At 39.1% G+C, this 13210-nt stretch overlaps 1 protein-coding gene across 1 annotated transcript in view; it reads left to right on the forward strand.

Annotated features, from left to right (window-relative positions):
- Positions 1-13210, forward strand: part of LOC114332988 (protogenin A-like) — a 470567-nt gene that overhangs the window by 403026 nt on the left and 54331 nt on the right. The gene's annotated exons all lie outside the window — the stretch shown is intronic.

The raw sequence follows: 13210 nt of genomic DNA on the forward strand, positions 1-13210 counted from the left end.
ATTTCTCGTTGGTATAACCTGATCCTGAATGGCCAGTAATGAACCTTCCGTTTCAGGGAACATCTTTCCTGATGTCAACCAGTAGTTCGACGCTATATTGTCGACGTAATCTTGGCTGACCTCATTGGGATGCCGCCCGTGCAGAGGTTTACCCATCCAGGCGCGCACTTTTTCGTCCTTGGTAAGGTGGTTTATGCGCATTTCTGGTTCCCTCAGTTTGATCGGTGTTGTGTCATCTACTGCGCAGATAGCGCGATGAAGAGTAGATGTCTCAGCCTGCATCTGAAAATAAGTTCTTAAATTAGCAATTTGTTTATCTAATTGCTCACCTATATCCATAAGTCCTCTTCCTCCTAGATTCCGTGGTAATGTTGTTCTTTCTACTGCACTTTTAGGATGGTGTTTTTGTGCCTTTGTGAGGTGTGTTCGCACTTTTCGCTGAAGAGCATCTATATCTGTTTTTGTCCACTTAACAATACCAAATGAGTAGCTAAGCGCGGAACATGCGTAGGTGTTTAGTGACTTAAACAAATTTCTACTGTTAAGGTGTGAGCGAAGCAGCTGTTTTACCCTTCGTATAAACTCAGTAGTTATCTTTGTTTTCATTTGTTTATGGTCAATTTTCCGCGCCTGCTTTACTCCAAGATATTTATACATATCGTTTTCACCCATGGCCTCGATGTTCTGGCCATTTTGCATATCGAATCCTCCGGGCTGTACTTTTCCTCTGACTATATTTAAAATACGGCACTTGTCTAGTCCAAAGTGCATACTAATATCATTAGAAAAAGTTTCTACAGTTTTTAGCATCTCGTCGAGTTGGTCTCGAGTGGAAGCCATTAATTTCAAATCATCCATGTACAATAAATGATTAAGCTTCGCCACCACATTGTTGTTATTTTTGATGCTAAAACCTGCATCTGTGGAGTTCAATAGCTGAGATAGTGGGTTCATAGCTAGACAGAACCACAGAGGACTCAACGAATCTCCTTGAAACAGGCCCCGGCTGATTGCGATATTTTCAGTTTCGATGTTACTTTCACCAGGTATTTGAAGGTGAATTCTAGTTTTCCACTCTGTCATTATATGTTGTAAAAAGGTCACTATATTATCATCGACTTTATATATTCTCAATATATCTATAAGCCATTCATGCGGCACTGAATCAAAGGCCTTCTTGTAATTAATAAAAGCAGTAAATAGGTTCCTCTTTTTGGAATATGCTTGATTAGAAATGACTGAGTCGATGATAAGTTGTTCTTTGCAACCCATGGAACCCTTAGCGCATCCTTTCTGTTGAGGCTCTATGATATTGTTCAGAGCACAGTGTTGGTAGATACGCCGGGCTACACAGGATGTGACCAATTTATACAAAGTTGGAAGACAAGTAATTGGGCGATATTTTGCTGGATCTTGGGTGTTATTTTGATCCTTCGGTATTAAATAAGTGGTTCCCTGAGTTAGGAATGATGGTATATCCTGCGGATTAGAAATAACATGATTAATTAGTGTTGATAAGCATTCATGAGTACTCCAAAACTTCTTGAGCCAAAAGTTTTGAACTCCGTCTGGTCCAGGTGATTTCCAGTTATGAAGCTCTTTGATGATATTTGAGACTTCTTTAGTGGTGAAGGGTTCGTAGAGAGTAGTAGTGTAGTGTTGGCAGTTCTGTGCCGTATCTTCTATCCATCCAGCATTGTTGTTAAGAGAAGCTGGTGTGGAAAGTTGATTTCCCCAAAACTCATGAATTTCTTCTTGGCTTGGGTAAGACTTATCGAGATTGTCTACGGTGGAATTGAGTTTTCGATAGAACGCCTTCTCAGCAGTCTCAAAAAGGGCATTGTCGGATTTTCGGTTGTTACTCACTTTGTACCTTCTTAGTCGTCCTGAATAAACTGAGAGTCTTTGTTTTAATGTATCTAGGCACTGTTGGGCTGTGTTGTTTTCTGGATCGAATCTTGAGTGTCTGGGAGTATTCCGTATTATTTCTTCAGCTCTTCTGATGACTCTTGTACTTCTTACACCTCGTATATATTCTGTGACTTGACCAATATCCCTACGCAGTAATTCAATCTTTCCGAGCAGTCTTTTTTCCCAGGGTGCAATTCTGCTACCAGTCCTTCCGTTATTAGTACCCCGTCGTGTTCTGATCTTAATGCCCATTACATTAGCAATTGCTGTTGCTGCACAGTAGATTAGCATGTGCAGATACTCTAATGTGTGGGCTTCTACGACATAATTGGGTAGGACTTCAGTGTTCACAATTTGTAATAGCACACCTAGTCTCTTACAAGAGTTTATTCGTGGTAGCGGTTTATTCTTACTATTATTATTATTATTATACGGCTCACACTCCCTCTAAGGGGAAAATTGACTCATCCCAGATACCTACGGTATCAAAAGGATTGAGCTCTGGTGGGACTCTTTCCGTGTTATCGAGCCCTAAGTGACTTGGAATGCAGGTGTATCTCCCAAAAATTTTCGTACGCATCTGGCCGTCGCGAGTAGTACAGCTTTCTGCATGGTCTTATAAAGATGTTCATTCAGACCCAGCTTTTTTATGCTTTCGAGGAGGGTCTTCGGAATGACTCCAGTAGTAGACATAATAATCGGTATAGTCTGGGTACTTTGCATTCTCCATTGCCTTCGTATTTGAATTTCTAGATCTCTGTACTTGGCGATCTTTTCAGTAAATTTACTACGTAGATTATTGTTGTTAGGTATCGCCACATCAATTAGTGTTGTTTGTCTTGTTAATTTATTAACTAGTACGAGATCTGGTCTATTATGTGCCACTGTTTGGTCTGTGAGCACAGTGCGGTCCCAGTATAGCTTGTAGTTGCCATCCTCAAGCATACTCTCAGGGACGTATTGATAATACGGGAGATGGTCTGTTTGGAGAAGTCCCAGCTTGATAGCTATCTCTTGATGAAGGATTTTTCCCACTGCGTCATGCCGTTCCTTGTATTCAGTTGCAGCAAATGCCTGGCAGCCCCCTGTAAGGTGTTGGATGGTTTCTTGGGCTTGACATCCATATCGGCATCTGTCGTTTTGAACATGAGGGTCTTTGATGATATATTTCAGGTAATTTCTGGTTGGTATAACCTGATCCTGAATGGCCAGTAATGAACCCTCCGTCTCAGGGAACATCTTTCCTGATGTCAACCAGTAGTTCGACGCTATATTGTCGACATAATCTTGGCTGACCTCATTGGGATGTCGCCCGTGCAGAGGTTTACCCATCCAGGCGCGCACTTTTTCGTCCTTAGTAAGGTGGTTTATGCGCATTTCTGGTTCCCTCAATTTGATCGGTGTTGTGTCATCTACTGCGCAGATAGCGCGATGTAGAGTAGATGTCTCAGCCTGCATCTGAAAATAAGTTCTTAAATTAGCAATTTGTTTATCTAATTGCTCACCTATATCCATAAGTCCTCTTCCTCCTAGATTCCGTGGTAATGTTGTTCTTTCTACTGCACTTTTAGGATGGTGTTTTTGTGCCTTTGTGAGGTGTGTTCGTACTTTTCGCTGAAGAGCTTCTATATCTGTTTTTGTCCACTTAACAATACCAAATGAGTAGCTAAGCGCGGAACATGCGTAGGTGTTTAGTGCCTTAAACAAATTTCTACTGTTAAGGTGTGAGCGAAGCAGCTGTTTTACCCTTCTTATAAACTCAGTAGTTATCTCTGTTTTCATTTGTTTATGGTCAATTTTCCGCGCTTGCTTTACTCCAAGATATTTATACATATCGTTTTCACCCATGGCCTCGATGTTCTGGCCATTTTGCATATCGAATCCTCCGGGCTGTACTTTTCCTCTGACTATATTTAAAATACGACACTTATCTAGTCCGAAGTGCATATTAATATCATTAGAAAAAGTTTCTACAGTTTTTAGCATCTCGTCGAGTTGGTTTCGGGTGGAAGCCATTAATTTTAAATCATCCATGTACAATAAATGATTAAGCTTCGCCACCACATTGTTGTTATTTTTGATGCTAAAACCTGCATCTGAGGAGTTCAATAGCTGAGATAGTGGGTTCATAGCTAGACAGAACCACAGAGGACTCAGCGAATCTCCTTGAAACAGGCCCCGGCTGATTACGATATTTTCAGTTTCGATGTTACTTTCACCAGGTATTTGAAGGTGAATTCTAGTTTTCCACTCTGTCATTATATGTTGTAAAAAGGTCACTATATTATCATCGACTTTATAAATTCTCAATATATCTATAAGCCATTCATGCGGCACTGAATCAAAGGCCTTCTTGTAATCAATAAAAGCAGTAAATAGATTTCTCTTTTTGGAATATGCTTGATTAGAAATGACTGAGTCGATGATAAGTTGTTCTTTGCAACCCATGGAACCCTTAGCGCATCCTTTCTGTTGAGGCTCTATGATATTGTTCAGAGCACAGTGTTGGTAGATACGCCGGGCTACACAGGATGTGACCAATTTATACAAAGTTGGAAGGCAAGTAATTGGGCGGTATTTTGCTGGATCTTGGGTGTTATTTTGATCCTTCGGTATTAAATAAGTGGTTCCCTGAGTTAGGAATGATGGTATATCCTGCGGATTAGAAATAACATGATTAATTAGTGTTGATAAGCATTCATGAGCACTCGAGAACTTCTTGAGCCAAAAGTTTTGAACTCCGTCTGGTCCAGGAGACTTCCAGTTATGAAGCTCTTTGATGATATTTGAGACTTCTTCAGTGGTGAAGGGTTCGTAGAGAGTAGTAGTGTAGTGTTGGCAGTTATGTGCCGTATCTTCTATCCATCCAGCATTGTTGTTAAGAGCAGCTGGTGTGGAAAGTTGATTTCCCCAAAACTCATGAATTTCTTCTTGGCTTGGGTAAGACTTATCGAGATTTTCTACGGTGGAATTGAGTTTCCGATAGAACGTCTTCTCAGCAGTCTCAAAAAGGGCATTGTCGGATTTTCGGTTGTTACTCACTTTGTACCTTCTTAGTCGTCCTGAATAAACTGAGAGTCTTTGTTTTAATGTATCCAGGCACTGTTGGGCTGTGTTGTTTTCTGGATCGTATCTTGAGTGTCTTGCATTATTCCGTATTATTTCTTCAGCTCTCCTGATGACTCTTGTACTTCTTACACCTCGTATATATTCTGTGACTTGACCAATATCCCTACGCAGCAATTCAATCTTTCCGAGCAATCTTTTTTCCCAGGGTGCAATTCTGTTACCAGTCCTTCCGTTGTTAGTACCCCGTCGTGTTCTGATCTTAACGCCCATTACATTAGCAATTGCTGTTGCTGCACAGTAGATTAGCATGTGCAAATATTCTAATGTGTGGGCTTCTACGACATAATTGGGTAGGACTTCAGTGTTCACAATTTGTAACAGCGCCCCTAGTTTCTTACAAGAGTTTATTCGTGGTAGCGGTGGTCTGCTAAGTGGGTTTGTTCCATTAAACTCCTGTACAGCACGTGCCATTTCGCTTACTAGGTTATCATGTAGCTCGTTGTTTTCCTGCTCTGTATTGTCAGGTTGAGTTTCTTGTATGGCAAGCTCAGGAATCTGCTCATGAACTTCATTGGGGACTGATCTTCAATTACAACATCGTTATGAATCTCCCGTTCGACTTCGCTTCTGATGATATTGCGTCTAGTCTCTGGGATAAGGTTGTTTCTTATAATTACCCGGTATTGGTCTGATACTCGTTGCTCCGATACTTGAATATCTGGGTACGTCCTGCAAAATTCGGCATACAGCTGTTGTCGGTAGCCGATTGTTTCTTGACCGAGGTTTGTCACCTTGTAGTAGAAGCGCAAAATGTTTTCATTAATGGACACAGTCCATTTCATGCGCTGCCTCGGCCGTCCCGCTTGAGTGAGCGCCGGCTGATGATCCAGCGCAGCACCTTCGGCGGGTGGAGCTCTTGTTTTTGTTTGGCTCGCTTGTGGTTGTGGTTGTGGTTGGGCTGTAGCTGATTGTATGACAGGGGCCCGCCTCCTCAACACCCTGCCACCGACGTCCCGCATGCTGTCACGTCCAGCGCCGGCTCCAGACGTGCCCTGGCGATCCCCAGGCAGCGATCCTAAACATAAATTATTATTCTCCATTCTCATGGGTGTGCATTTTATACCTACTGCCAGGTGTCAGTTTTTGTTCCACGGCAAGTATCCCTGCTACTCTCTGGGTACTGGCGCTACGAATACCCAGAAAGCATCCCCCATTCGCAGGGGGCCGCGCCTGATAGAAGAACTGACGAAAACTCCCACAGGCTTATTATTATTATTATCCAGATTTAGCCATTCGGCTCACACTCCCTCTAAGGGGAAAATTGACTCATCCCAGATACCTACGGTATCAAAAGGATTGAGCTCTGGTGGGACTCTTTCCGTGTTATCGAGCCCTAGGTGACTTGGTATGCAGGGGTATCTCCCAAAAATTTCCGTACGCATCTGGCTGTTGCGAGTAGTACTGCTTTCTGCATGGTCTTATAAAGATGTTCATTCAGACCCAGCTTTTTTATGCTTTCGAGGAGGGTCTTCGGAATGACTCCAGTAGTAGACATGATAATCGGTATCGTCTGGGTACTTTGCATTCTCCATTGCCTTCGTATTTGAATTTCTAGGTCTCTGTACTTGGCGATCTTTTCAGTGAATTTACTACGTAGATTATTGTTGTTAGGTATCGCCACATCAATTAGTGTTGTTTGTCTTGCTAATTTATTAACTAGTACGAGATCTGGTCTATTGTGTGCCACTGTTTGGTCCGTGAGCACAGTGCGGTCCCAGTATAGCTTGTAGTTGCCATCCTCAAGCATACTCTCAGGGACGTATTGATAATACGGGAGATGGTCCGTTTGGAGAAGTCCCAGCTTGATAGCTATCTCTTGATGAAGGATTTTTCCCACTGCGTCATGCCGTTCCTTGTATTCAGTTGCAGCAAATGCCTGGCAGCCCCCTGTAAGATGTTGGATGGTTTCTTGGGCTTGACATCCATATCGGCATCTGTCGTTTTGAACCTGAGGGTCTTTGATGATATATTTCAGGTAATTTCTCGTTGGTATAACCTGATCCTGAATGGCCAGTAATGAACCTTCCGTTTCAGGGAACATCTTTCCTGATGTCAACCAGTAGTTCGACGCTATATTGTCGACGTAATCTTGGCTGACCTCATTGGTATGCCGCCCGTGCAGAGGTTTACCCATCCAGGCGCGCACTTTTTCGTCCTTAGTAAGGTGGTTTATGCGCATTTCTGGTTCCCTCAGTTTGATCGGTGTTGTGTCATCTACTGCGCAGATAGCGCGATGAAGAGTAGATGTCTCAGCCTGCATCTGAAAATAAGTTCTTAAATTAGCAATTTGTTTATCTAATTGCTCACCTATATCCAGAAGTCCTCTTCCTCCTAGATTCCGTGGTAATGTTGTTCTTTCTACTGCACTTTTAGGATGGTGTTTTTGTGCCTTTGTGAGGTGTGTTCGCACTTTTCGCTGAAGAGCATCTATATCTGTTTTTGTCCACTTAACAATACCAAATGAGTAGCTAAGCGCGGAACATGCGTAGGTGTTTAGTGCCTTAAACAAATTTCTACTGTTAAGGTGTGAGCGAACCAGCTGTTTTACCCTTCGTATAAACTCAGTAGTTATCTCTGTTTTCATTTGTTTATGGTCAATTTTCCGCGCCTGCTTTACTCCAAGATATTTATACATATCGTTTTCACCCATGGCCTCGATGTTCTGGCCATTTTGCATATCGAATCCTCCGGGCTGTACTTTTCCTCTGACTATATTTAAAATACGGCACTTGTCTAGTCCAAAGTGCATACTAATATCATTAGAAAAAGTTTGTACAGTTTTTAGCATCTCGTCGAGTTGGTCTCGAGTGGAAGCCATTAATTTCAAATCATCCATGTACAATAAATGATTAAGCTTCGCCACCACATTGTTGTTATTTTTGATGCTAAAACCTGCATCTGTGGAGTTCAATAGCTGAGATAGTGGGTTCATAGCTAGACAGAACCACAGAGGACTCAACGAATCTCCTTGAAACAGGCCCCGGCTGATTGCGATATTTTCAGTTTCGATGTTACTTTCACCAGGTATTTGAAGGTGAATTCTAGTTTTCCACTCTGTCATTATATGTTGTAAAAAGGTCACTATATTATCATCGACTTTATATATTCTCAATATATCTATAAGCCATTCATGCGGCACTGAATCAAAGGCCTTCTTGTAATCAATAAAAGCAGTAAATAGGTTCCTCTTTTTGGAATATGCTTGATTAGAAATGACTGAGTCGATGATAAGTTGTTCTTTGCAACCCATGGAACCCTTAGCGCATCCTTTCTGTTGAGGCTCTATGATATTGTTCAGAGCACAGTGTTGGTAGATACGCCGGGCTACACAGGATGTGACCAATTTATACAAAGTTGGAAGACAAGTAATTGGGCGATATTTTGCTGGATCTTGGGTGTTATTTTGATCCTTCGGTATTAAATAAGTGGTTCCCTGAGTTAGGAATGATGGTATATCCTGCGGATTAGAAATAACATGATTAATTAGTGTTGATAAGCATTCATGAGTACTCCAAAACTTCTTGAGCCAAAAGTTTTGAACTCCGTCTGGTCCAGGAGATTTCCAGTTATGAAGCTCTTTGATGATATTTGAGACTTCTTCAGTAGTGAAGGGTTCGTAGAGAGTAGTAGTGTAGTGTTGGCAGTTCTGTGCCGTATCTTCTATCCATCCAGCATTGTTGTTAAGAGAAGCTGGTGTGGAAAGTTGATTTCCCCAAAACTCATGAATTTCTTCTTGGCTTGGGTAAGACTTATCGAGATTGTCTACGGTGGAATTGAGTTTTCGATAGAACGCCTTCTCAGCAGTCTCAAAAAGGGCATTGTCGGATTTTCGGTTGTTACTCACTTTGTACCTTCTTAGTCGTCCTGAATAAACTGAGAGTCTTTGTTTTAATGTATCTAGGCACTGTTGGGCTGTGTTGTTTTCTGGATCGAATCTTGAGTGTCTGGGAGTATTCCGTATTATTTCTTCAGCTCTTCTGATGACTCTTGTACTTCTTACACCTCGTATATATTCTGTGACTTGACCAATATCCCTACGCAGTAATTCAATCTTTCCGAGCAGTCTTCTTTCCCAGGGTGCAATTCTGCTACCAGTCCTTCCGTTATTAGTACCCCGTCGTGTTCTGATCTTAATGCCCATTACATTAGCAATTGCTGTTGCTGCACAGTAGATTAGCATGTGCAGATACTCTAATGTGTGGGCTTCTACGACATAATTGGGTAGGACTTCAGTGTTCACAATTTGTAACAGCACACCTAGTCTCTTACAAGAGTTTATTCGTGGTAGCGGTGGTCTGCTAAGTGGGTTTGTTCCATTAAACTCTTGTACAGCACGTGCCATTTCGCTTACTAGGTTATCATGTAGCTCGTTGTTTTCCTGCTCTGTATTGTCAGGTTGAGTTTCTTGTATGGCAAGCTCAGGAATCTGCTCATGAACTTCATTGGGGACTTGATCTTCAATTACAACATTGTTATGAATCTCCCGTTCGACTTCGCTTCTGATGGTATTGCGTCTAGTCTCTGGGATAAGGTTGTTTCTTATAATTACCCGGTATTGGTCTGATACTCGTTGCTCCGATACTTGAATATCTGGGTACGTCCTGCAAAATTCGGCATACAGCTGTTGTCGGTAGCCGATTGTTTCTTGACCGAGGTTTGTCACCTTGTAGTAGAAGCGCAAAATATTTTCATTAATGGACACAGTCCATTTCATGCGCTGCCTCGGTCGTCCCGCTTGAGTGAGCGCCGGCTGATGATCCAGCGCAGCACCTTCGGCGGGTGGAGCTCTTGTTGTTGTTTGGCTCGCTTGTGGTTGTGGTTGTGGTTGTGGTTGTGGTTTATTATTATTATTATTATTATTATTATTATTAATATTTTTAAATAAGAACAATTATATTAATTTAAGTAAAAATACTTGCTTCTTATTTTATTTACAGCACTAACTTTACAAAAATAATAACCGCTTAACCCTTAAACGCCCAAGCTTTTTAGGTTCCATGTACGCCCAAGGGTGGGTAAAAAATGTCCACCTCGAAAATAGCTAATATATTTATTGAGAGTTGTTGGAAATGGATTAAACTTAAGAATCTTATGCTTAATAAACACAGCATCTTCTAAAATATTAACATAAACAATTTACAAACCTTACAACAAAATTACAATGTACATCAAAATTAACATACCAGTAAAAGCCAGTAATTCATATTTGTCGATTTTCTCCACATTCTTCCTCTCAGCCTCCTCATTGGCGGATAATTATGTCGATTATGTAATTACACGTCGATAATTATATGGATTATGTTCCTACCAACGAAAAATTATAGAGAAACCTTTAGTAACAAGTTTAACCAAGGGTGTACTTTTTATGCCCTCCCATATTTAACTCAAGATATTACTTTTATTTTTAAAAATATCGGTAGGACCAAATTAAAATTCGCTAAAAGGCTGTCTTTTTAACAATAAATAATTTTTGAAAAATTTTTAAACACGTAATAAATATGTTACAAGGGAATACGCATTAGGTGGACATTTTTTACCCACCCTTGGGCGTTTAAGGGTTAACAGTTAATTTATTACGATAATAAGTATCTAATTTATATTACAATTTTATCTATTCAAAAATACCGGCAAAACATACGTTCGAAATCACGGCTTTATTAGACTACTGTAAACATACATTTTTACTTCCTTTAATACTAAAATACAATGTTCTAGAAATCTTTCGAATAAGAAAGATTTTATAACGGGAAAACAACATATGATTACATATACATATGATAAACAATATTTACAAAACAGGCCAAAGAATTCTCCAGAGCGTCTAAAAGAAAGATGTTTACAGGTAAAAAAAGGTCTGGGGCTGTTTCTAATTCATTTCGATGTCGCAATTTAATTTCGACTCCGCCATGACAGATGTAATTTATAGCGATTCTTATTTATTTCGATATTAGTTTCAACTGGGGATATTAACGTTATCATTTTGACACTGCTCAGAATTTGGGTTGGTCCTCCTGTTTATTGGATTTATTGGCTATGCAACCACCGCAACGTTTGTTGATAGTCTAGGCAAATTATCGAAAAAATGTCATTTTGGGAAAAGTTATTTACCAGCTATTTTATTGCTAAAATCGAATCTTAAGATTGCATATATTAGTAATATGGGGTATGATAAGTCCGCAGAAAGTGTGTTATTTTATTTATAAACAAATTAGCACTAGTAAATCTTCTTTTTTTCAATTAGTGCTCTGTAACTCCTAAGATTTTTCCTCTAAACCAAAAACACTCAAATAAAAATTCACCGCAATTTAGTTCTGCACAGTTATTTTTTTTCCCATTTCCTTCAACAAAAATTTTACTCGAAAAATCCGAGTTTTCCCAAAAAACTCTGCAATTTTCAATTAAAATTTTAGGAAAGTAATTATTTATCAATAATTAAATAAATTGGTGACATGAAAGATTTTTTATACCTAATGTCCGTCCCACCTTAACTTTACAGTATAGGGAACATAGGCAATGCAGTCCTTATGAGAGTTTTTAGCACGGTGATGCCGATTTTATCATAAAGAATTTGTAGTCGAACATTAAAGAGATTAAATTAAAACAGTTTTAGAAAGGCAATCTACAAATTAAGGATTCATATGCGTAATAACTATAGTATATTAAATAAACTTAAATGCATACGAATCCTAAAATTGTAGATTATCTTTCTAAAACAGTTTCAATTTAATCTCTCTAATGTTCGATTACAAGTTCTTTTTGATAAAATCGGCATTACCGCTCTAAAACTCTCATAAGGACTGCATTGCCTATGTTCCCTATACTGTAAAGTCAAGGTGGGAATAATTAAAATGTTAATTAAAAAAATTTCGGTCGAAATAATAACCAGAAAGATTATAATACACCAGAATAACTATGATTTTCGTATAAAAAGCTCTATATCTATTCAACGTATTTTACAGAATTGAAATTGGACTATTTGAGCGGTCTCAGGAATGTTATAAAGAAACAATTGTTTGGCTTATAAACAAATGGAACCCCTCAGAAAATATCAGATTAAATTAAATTAAGTTAACGCTCTTGAAAACGGCACGTCTTCTTCTTCAAAGAAAAAAAAAATCGAATTGGGTGGTTCCAGGTATAACCGGTCAAATTTGACCGGCATTTGCGATAGATTTATAAACAACAGGATTTCAATCTTTGAACCATTACCTTTTTATTCCGGTCCTCTTTATACATACAAATTTTCATATCTTCAAGACACTCATAACAAAAAAGATTTATGTCACCAAGTTATTTAATTATTAATAAATAATTACTTCCCTAAAATTTTAGTTGAAAATTAAAGATTTTGTTTGGAAAACCCGAATTTTCCGAGGAAAATTTCCGCCGAAGGAAATCGAAAAAAAATCTTTGTGCAGAATTAAATTACAGTGAATTTTTATGTGAGTGTTTTTGGTTTAACGTTAAAATCTTCTGAGTTACAGAGCAACAATTGAAACAAAAATTTCGGAGCGCTAATTTGTTTATAAACCAAATAGCACACTTTCTGCAGACTTTGCATAGCTATATTACTAATATATGAAATCTTAAGATTTGATTCCAGCATGTCCAGCAATAAAATAGCTGGTACATAATTTTCCTTGTTTTGTACTAATTTTTCCAGATTATTACCTTACATCTTTCATTGAGTTGATACTTCACGTTGTGAACATTCTGAATTATTATATTTCTAATTTAATACTCTTCTATCTAATTCCTCCAAAACCAGCAAACCATAAAACCCAGCCATATTAATACCTTTTGCTTTAGTTTTCCTTGCAGGAAACACACAAAACACATCTCCTAAACTAAACCTTACCTCTCTTTCGGCCATTCATTCATGTCCGTATCACAATAATTTCGACTCGAAATTATAATATCAACCACTTTTTTGGCAACCACTTTTTTGGAGTCGCAATTAATTTCGATAAGTCGCTATTTCATGACATCATTTCGTTAGTTCAACTAAAATCCACAAGGCTCGCACTTTTTTGAGTCGAAATTTGAATTAGAATCAGGGGCCTGTTTACAACATTCGAATTACAATAAATAAGCCGGAATCTTCGGCGGTATAGGAGCGTCTAATAGCGTAACAAACGGATCTTATGGGAATAAAAAATCGAAAAATAGC

Source organism: Diabrotica virgifera, chromosome 5, assembly GCF_917563875.1.
Source record: "Diabrotica virgifera virgifera chromosome 5, PGI_DIABVI_V3a".
NCBI classification, from domain to species: Eukaryota; Metazoa; Arthropoda; class Insecta; order Coleoptera; family Chrysomelidae; genus Diabrotica; species Diabrotica virgifera.